The following is a 9518-nucleotide window of genomic DNA, read 5'->3' as shown; positions in this document are numbered from 1 at the left end:
TTAGGCATTCTGGAGTAAAAGATTACTAAACATGGCACTAGATAGTAAAATTATGAACAGAAGAAAAACAGACACATAGAAAGAAAACATAGCTTCAGTGATCCATTGGAAAATGAAAGTAATCTCTGTAGCATGAATCTAAAATCTGTTACAATTTCAAATCATGTTGTGTTAACAGACACTTTGTTCCTTCCTTTAATAGGAAACCTTAATTTTTCATCATAACAATAAAATAAATATACTGTATAGACTGAGTCATAATATGGGTGCCTGGGTGGCGCAGTCGGTTGAGCGTCCGACTTCAGCCAGGTCACGATCTCGCGGTCCGTGAGTTCGAGCCCCGCGTCGGGCTCTAGGCTGATGGCTCGGAGCCTGGAGCCTGTTTCCGATTCTGTGTCTCCCTCTCTCTCTGCCCCTCCCCCGTTCATGCTCTGTCTCTCTCTGTCCCAAAAATAAATAAACGTTGAAAAAAAAAAATTAGACTGAGTCATAATAAAAGTATTGGTTAACTAATGGCTAGGGAATGAATATTTTCAAAGAGAGATGAGAATTAATTTTATCAAATGACTTTCAGATATTATTATCTGATTTGGTTTATTGTCCATTGGTAATTGAAAACATCCTTAATAATTTCATTATTTCCTCCCTAAGATAGTTAATCTGGTTTTGGTTAATTATCTTTTATTTTATTTTTGCTGGTGTTGTTTTCATTTAATTTTAGAAAGAGAGAGAACATGAGCAGGAGAGGAATAGAAAGGGGGACAGAGGATCTGAAGGGGACTCTGTGCTGACAGCAGAGAGTCTGATGGAGGACTCAGAGTTAAGAACTGGGAGATCATGACTTAAGCCGAAGTCAGATACTTAACCGAATGAGTCACCCGGGCATCCCAGTAAATTATTTTTTAAACTAAAAGTTTAAGAATGCATCAAAGGGATATTTGGTAGAGAATTTTAGAAGAGATGGGCACAAGCAAATACCTCCCAACAATTAGCACATATAATAAAAAAAATGTAGAGTGGGAGTTATTAAATAAATAAGAAAATGCTAATAAACAATTGGTAATAATCTAAGATCAATCTGAAAACACACAACATACTACTTTTAACTAATTTTGGTGTACTTACTTTTAAAGTTTGACCATGCAGTCCAGCCCGTATTTTTATGGCTTCTTCCATTAATTTTTAGAATGACAGCTAAGCTAAAATAACTTTCAATTTACTGCTAGTTTTTAACAGACTAAAAGTTAAAGACACTTGTTATGCGGAGAAATAATTAAAACCTATGATTTACTTAAATGGACTAAAAGAGACTTCTCAGAGCAAAATGATGTTATACATAATTACGTAAACTAAATTAAATAACACATAACCCCTGAATTTGCAGCAAACTCAAATTACCACAAAGAGAACTATGAATTTCAATTTATGCTATCTTTAAAATCTCCTAGGTAAAGTTTACAGGCTAAATAAGCAGCTAATGTGATTAAATGTACCAGAATGTTTGGTAATGAGGCCAGAGATCAAAACTAATCATACGAATTATGAACAGGAAAGAAAGTGGAGAGCAATGATGACATTGAATATATAAAGAATTAAAACTAAAATTACATGAACTGTGGTTTCAAGAAAAATAAGATAAGAAGAAGAAATACATATGTAGTCTAACCCCAGCCACTGACACACTTAATTTGTACTTACTTATATTCATTCAGCTAACACTTATGTTATTGTACACTTAGTGTGTGTGCTTAAAATAATCAGAACACTTAATGAGCTGGATCCTATAGACAGAAGCTTGAACCTGAACTCCAAAAAAACTCAGGTGAATGGTTTTGTAACTCAGCTCATTTTTTCCTAAGAACAGATCTGTAAAAATTGTGTTAGGTTTCCCACTATATGTTCCCCAAGCTAAGGCTTTTGTTAATTACTCCAAGGCTGTCTCAAGTCTTCAAGCATCTTGTAAGCAAATGTCACATTCTCCCTCATTAGTCAGGGTATTTTTCCTATGTTTCCTTCTGCTTTTTCATCTTACCTGAGTTTCTTGGTAACTTTTATATCAATAGCTTGCAACTAATTTATTTTTTAATGATTCATTAAAATTGTATCATTATTGAAGAAGTAATGGTATTTGCTTGCACTCCATGAATGTTGTATACAGTATGATCACATTTTATAAACAACAAGGCTGTCTATAATTTTCATCTGAGGACATCATTGGAAAGAGGAACTTACTGAATAGACAAAGTTTATTTGCCAATCCAACACATTTGATTTAATATGGGATGTTGTTGCCAAATAATATTAGGGAAAGGAATGTCTGCCGCTGGAAAGATGGTAATACTAATATTTACTCTGAAAATATACTGTCCTATTTTCCACACACATAATTAAATTTTTTTAAGTTTATTTATTTTGAGAGAGAAAGAGAACACGAGGGGGGCAGGGGTAGAGAGAGAGGGAGACTGAGAATCCCAAGCAGGCTCCACACTGTCTGCACAAAGCCTGATGTGGGGCTCAAGCTCATGAAATGTGAGATCGGGACCTGAGCGGAGATCAAGAGTCCAACACTTAACTGACTGAGCCACCCAGGTGACCCACACATAACAGAACAATGTATGAACTTCCCTTCCTTGATTTTTGATTCAGATATGACAAAGTCTATCTTGGTTTTACCAAGAATTATAACTGTTGAGTAGTAGGAAATGTGGCTTCTCAACTTAAAAACATAGTGCTAGCGGGGCGCCTGAGTGGCTCAGTCAGTTCAGCGTCTGACTTCCACTCAGGTCATGATCTCATGGTTCATGAGCTCCAGCCCCGCTAAGTGCTCTGTGCTGACAGCTCAGAGCCTGGAGCCTGCTTCGGATTCTATGTTTCTCTCTCATTCTTCCCCTCCCCTGCTTGCGCTCTCTTTCTCCCTCTCTCAAAAATAAGTAAACATTAAAAAAAAAATTAAAAAAACATAGTGCTAGGTCATTTCCTGAGCATTCTATGCTCTCTTCCCACCCCTCCAAGATGGGTAATTAACCCTACTGATCCATATCTTTTCTGACGTTTGGCATTGCCATTTCTAATTGCCTCTAATAGAAGGTGTATAAAATTAAAAAAAAAAGAAAAAAACTTTGATGTGCATGTCTTTTATTACTAATGAGGTTTAGCCTGTTTTTAAAAATTTTTTTAATGTTTATTTTATTATTGAGAGACGGAGAGCGAGTGGGGGGTGGTTAGAGAGAGAGGGAGACATAGAATCCGAAGCAGGCTCCAGGCTCCAAGCTGTCAGCACAGAGCCCGATGTGGGCCTCAAACCCACGAACTGTGAGATCATAACCCCAGCCAAAGTCAGGCGCCCCGATTTAGCCTTTTTCAAATCCTTTTTGGCAACTGGTGTTTCTTTTTCTGTTAGCTAACTGTTCACAACTTTTGTCTGTTTTTCATTTGTATTATCTATGTTTTGTATTATTGATTGTTAGGATTTTATAATTCATGTTATCAATTACTGGCATATCCTATCAGTTTAAATGCATAAAATATAAACATCAAATAAAAAATAAAGTATGAGAGGCATATGTAATTTGTGTACATATACGTGTGTGTGTAATAGTGTGGAGGTTCGATAGGCCGTTCTGTTTGCATCACTGTGCAAAGTCTTTCTATGCTACCATTAGTACTGATCTTAAACATCTAAAATTCTTTAGGTAAATATGAATGTTCTTATACTTACAATTGCTCTTTTTAATTTTTGTTTTTTTACTAATTTTGAGAGAAAGAGAGAGCATGAGTGGAGGAGGGGAGATAGAATCCCAAGTAGGCTCAGGTTCTACCCCATGCTGGACTGGAGCTCCGGACCCTGAGATCATGACCTAAGCTGAGATCAAGAGTTGGACACTTAACTGACTGAGCCATCCAGGCACCCCATAATGAGTCTTAATTTAAATTTTCCCTCTATTTAAAGTTCTTTGCTGCTAGTAGTAAAATATTTGCTAACTATTGTTGTGATTGACATAATGCTTCAGAATTAAAGAGACTTTAATATTACAGTAGACCACCACTTTCTTATGTTTTTATCAACTTCCATTTGTAAACAATGTTGCTTTCATTTCTGTAAGAGATCAAATAGGTTTGCTGGATAATGTCCTAGCATACATAACACACATCAACTTCGCATGGGTTGGCAAAGAACATTTTCCTACACTTCAGAAAAGGTGGCTCCGGCATATTCATATTTTTTTTTCTTATCTGGCTAATATAATGTGAATTGTTCACCTTTCAAGATGTTTTATGAGTCTATAAGCCTTTGACCTTTTTATTACATTTTTATTATTACACCATCCCACACAATTATATTTCCATTGTCCTCCTGTCGATGATCTTCCTCACTCTGGTCATAAATCTTGCCCTGTTGAATTCTTCCCATTACTGCTAACCTAGCACTGGAACTGATTCACAGATATTCATTTTCTTCTGAACGCTTATCAATACTTTCAGATTCTGAGTCCTTTAATGAATTAAGATTTCCTTAGAATTCGATTTCTTTTGGTGTCAAAATGATGATCAATTTTCTGGTTCATTTTCCTCTACAATTTCTGAACTTAAAGATTGTAATATTTCTCTTTCTGATATTTTAATCAAAGGCTGAAATGATTTCATTTTAGAGTAATCTATATCGGATGTTGAAAAAGTGTAACGTACAATTTTCTATGAAGAAAGATTATTTTTGCATTTGAACAATTCCGTCTCTTGCTTTACTTCACACACTTAATACCTTTTACCTTGTTGCAATCGCTAGTCAGTTTCTTCTTCCCTCGATATACATTGCCTACAGAAATGCTGGAATTTTGTTTTGCTTTGTTTTTCTTTCTTAGTTCCTTAGTTTTGCTATAATTCCTATTGTTGCATTAGGGAAAAACATTTTGGAATATTCAATTTAGATTTTGCAAGCTGTATTGTCTTTATTTTTGTGGAAACGGTTTATATACTATCCAGAGAAAAAAAAGAAACGTCAATTTCTCTAGCCGCCATAGTCTTCAATTTACAGGGGTCATCTTACATATTCGTGGTTTCATAATTCTAGTTAAAAATCAGTATAAAACTATTTAATGGCTCTATGTTTCAAAATCTTTGAAAGTGTGGACCCAACCCACCTCTCCAAAGTTAGCACACCAAATGTTTTCTTACACACTAGCCTCTTCTCTGAAAATCAACTCATATCATTGTCTCAACCTGAAATTGAACTCCCTCCAACTTTTGGCCTCAGGAATTTTGCTAACAGATTTGATTTTTATATACATTTACTAAAGGAGATAGTTCCTTAACACCCTAGAATTGTTGATTTGTGCTCTGAGATTCCATCACGGTTGTTTTATCTTGCAATAAAGACTGTAGTATGATCAATAAATTTCACTGTAACTGACAATTTACCTGACTATCGTCCCACAAGATTTCAAGTTATCTGCAAATGTAGACTCTCTGTTAATTGTCTGTTTTTCATAGGATACCTTACCTCTAGTTAGAACTTAATAGTGAGTGTTCTTTAGAAGCCGAAGCAAATCAGTATACATTTATAATTCCCGAGTAAACTCAACACTTGGGGCAAACAGAAAATTCCTGATAAACTCTGAAATGACCTAGTTTATGATCAAACACTTTAATTTGGAAATGATACCAACTTGCTTATAATATTTGAACTAGAATGTTTTACTTGTCAGATTTAGTTCTGCAGTCCTATATTTATTTGAGCTGTTCTTAAGAGCAATAGGTATTTGTCATTCAGTTAAATGAATACATTTTTATTATTAACTCAGTGCCCCTGCTGAATCTTTTCTTCCTACTTAAAGATCTTGCCAGTTATCTCATATAGTCCTGCACTTTTTTCTGTTCTCTTTCTGATGGTGTAGAGTCATAAGTGTGAAATGCACGTATATACCATGCACTAATCCTAATCTAATTCTTTCTTTACTTGATTAAAAGGAAGGAAACCTTCTAGTTCTACCAGGCAAGGAGCAAACATTGTTATCTCCACTGTTAATTCTTTTCTTAATATTTTTAGGACTACGTGAGTTGACAGTTGAGTGGAAAAGGGCTGACTGATTATTAAATATAAAATGTAAACCTGTTATTCAGTTCTCTGGTTGTATTTCCCCATGACATACAAGACAATTGAGAAATATATTTGACTTAGAAGGGCATTTTCAAAGAAGTATGAGGAAGATTTAGCAAGGTAAAATTTGGTGAAGGTCAAATTCTACACAATGTTCTGCAAATGTATCCCAATTTGTTTTGATGAATTGCACTTGACAATTAATTAGGACCTTATGAATAAACATTGAAAGGTAGATTTCATTAAAGAAAACATGGCTCAGCCCTAAAAGCTCTATGCTTTTAGAATAATAACACAGATTGCAACAGTTTCCAGACACTTAACTCACAAAACATTTCACATTCTATTTAAATTTCCCTAAGGTAGCGGATATGTCAAGTTTTAACTGAAGGATATATTCCTTCAATGCAGCTTCTCAGTGTTCTTTGTTTATCTACCTCCCATAGTATTTTCCTTTATTCTCCCTCCACATATCTACTCCCATACTTGTCTTCAATTCACTATCACCCGTAACTTATACCATCTCTCAAGTTTTAACTTTAAGAACCACACCAGTAGGTGACTACCTCCTATACACTTGTATACTAGGATTCCTCAATCCAATATATTTTAAATCTTTTCAAGACTCCCAATTCATTAACCATACTACTTTTATAAAACCAAATAACAACAACAAAAGCCACGATGACTTCTCTCACTTAAAATCTGTACCTGTACAAATTGCAAACTAGTACTGAGGAGCAAGGAGTTAAGAGTTGGCCTGTGATTGTTTTGCTTCCTTGGGAAGGGAGGGAAACTCCTTGGAGCAACAAAACAAAAGAGAGCATGGATCTAGGCTAGTGTCCTTGTCAACTGCAGTTTTGGGTAAATACACTAATGATATTTATTAGAAGGAAGACCATAATTATAGGATGATCCCTGCCTAGAGGGTATCTTTCACTAAAAATGTTTGAGATTTCTAAGACATGGCTCATTGGATAAAGTCATGTAAGCTATGCAATTTCCTGCGATATAAAATATATTTCATAATCTAAGTATGTTTCATAAACTAAAATTCTGCCTGTTGTGTGAGGCGATCTGCAGACATAATTGGAGACTTCATTTATTATTCTGAGCTAGATAGTACATGTCTAATATGAGAAGACAGGATCTAGGGAACTGTTTTCAACATCCCAGATCTCTCTCTAATTCTTCTGATCGTTTTAAATGAATAACTACTTGAAATTATTAGCAAATCCTTATCTCTATTTCATGTGATTCTGGTTATGTGAATTCTTTGATTTAGCTACACACTCAATGTTTAGCAGGAATCTTCCTTCACTTTAATTGGTATGTTTACACTCTTAATTTCCAATACAACTATTCTGTACCTTCTCTTTCATCTTTCAACTTCTAACTCAAGAAGGAAAGCTGAAGGTTTTAGCTCACACTTGATGAAGAATAGGGATACGGTCAAGTGGGAGTTCCATAACCCTCCATATTCAAATTTACCAAACTAAATGCAACCGAAATTACATCCTCTCCTTTCCTCCTCTTAAAATGAATAATGCATTTCTGAACTTGTCTAAGGCTAACTCCTCTATGTGTTCCAGATTCAATATATTCTAGTCACTTAAAAATTTTGATCCAGGAGCACATGGGTGGTTGTTGGTTGAGCGTCTGGCTCCTGATTTTGGCTCAGGTCATGATCTCACAGTTTGTGAGTTCGAACCCTGGGTCAGGCTCTGTGCTGACAGCATGGAGTCTGCTTGGGATTCTCTCTCTCTCCCCCTCTGCCCATCCCCACTCACGTGCACCCTCTCTCTCTTTCTCTCAAAAAAAAAAAAAGAACTTAAAGAACAATAATTTTGATCCAACAATTACTGCCTCTCAACTACATTATCAAATTAATTCTCTGCATGGTCATTTTCAACAGTTAACAATATAATCTCTTTTTTTCCCAATGTGTTCTTACATTTACCAGATGATTTCTCTTTAGCTACTCCTAAATCAGGTCTCTGCTCCTGTTCCAGACTACTCACTGAAAGAGCAGTCCCAACCAACTTCCTCTAATTCCCCACCTCCATGTCTCCCCTTAATCTTGAGCAATCCAACCTCTTACCACACTGCTCCACATTCATCACTGAAATCCAGGTGGCAAACTCTCCTCTGTTCTCATCGTGCTTGACCATTTAATAGCTTCTCATACAGGTGATCTTTCAATGACTCTTGGAAAAACTTGTTTCCTTTTGTTTTTATGACAATACAATGTGTCTTCCTCTGTCCCTTCCCTGTTTCTTCTACTGAAAAATTATTCAGCCTGATCTTAAAATTTGGAGTACCCCAACACTTCTGCTTGTGCCCTCTTCTTTTCTACATTTTTTTTTCAGGTCCTTTCATTTCGTGTAGTCAATGAAATTAACATCATACACATAAGATGATTTTATGCCTAAGCTCTACACTTGTATTTGTACACCTGTCCAATATCAAATTATTGTAGTTGACTTCCACTGAGTTCCTTTTCCCTCCCATTAATCCTTACTAGAATTCACTCAATTGCTCAAACTGACATCATGAATTCCTTACTTTCTTTCACCAAGGGCTTCACTCTTCTAGTTCTCTCTTCTTTGAAAGCTCCCCACCCCATACTTACCTGGCAGGGGAGATACCATGATCACGAAGGTGGTTTTCCCAGGGCGAGGCTTATCCATTGCACTCCGGATGTGCTGACCCCTGTGATTTCCCCAAATGTGGGAAACTCGACTGCATAATTTGTGGTAGTGGGGGACTGCATTCGCGCTTTCCCCTGAAAGAAAAAAAAAAAAAAAAAAGAAAGCTCCCCACCCCAACCCCTGACTTAGATTGGCTAGAGATGCCTGCTCATTGTTCTTTTCTCAGTTCATGTGTTAACTCTGTTGAGCGCTTTTTACTGATAACCTCTATCTACCCTAAGCCTCCTTTCTTGTTATAATTTCTTAAGTTACTTATTTTGCTTTCTTAAGAGAATTATCATTGTTAAAATTATATTGTGTCTATTAACATGTTTATTTCTGTCTCCTTACTAGAACATGAGAAGCATCAGAGAAGGTATCTTGTCTGTTGTGTTCAGGGATATTAACTAGCATATATCCATCATATAAACATCATTTTGAAATGAATTGATACATTGTCAGAAAATCTAAGTCTGATTCACAGCTCCACCAATCAGTAGGTTTGTGACTTTCTACATGTTACTGAACCATTGTGAACTTGCTTCCTCATATGTCAAAATAGAGATATTAATACATACAACTTTGTAGCATATTTCAGAACATAGAATATAATGCCAAGCACAGTGTCTTGTATTTATGAAAAATGTACATATTTTCATTTCCTTCCCATTCCCCTTAGGCAAAATGTGCATAATATAGAATAGCTAGTTGAAATATGGATATAGCTAATCTAT

The 9518-nt window shown here is 35.8% G+C and overlaps 1 non-coding gene across 1 annotated transcript; it reads left to right on the top strand.

Moving 5' to 3' along the window:
* Positions 1-8718: 8718 nt before the first annotated feature.
* Positions 8719-8882, top strand: LOC112859201 (U1 spliceosomal RNA). Its single transcript, XR_003223500.1, has one exon. It is a non-coding gene; the product is annotated as a U1 spliceosomal RNA (small nuclear RNA).
* The last annotated feature ends 636 nt before the right edge of the window (positions 8883-9518 follow it).

The sequence above is a fragment of the Puma concolor genome, chromosome B1, assembly GCF_028749965.1.
Source record: "Puma concolor isolate L17-30 chromosome B1, mPumCon1.1.hap2, whole genome shotgun sequence".
In the NCBI taxonomy this organism is placed as follows: Eukaryota; Metazoa; Chordata; class Mammalia; order Carnivora; family Felidae; genus Puma; species Puma concolor.
This window is presented reverse-complemented; position numbering and strand designations above follow the sequence as displayed.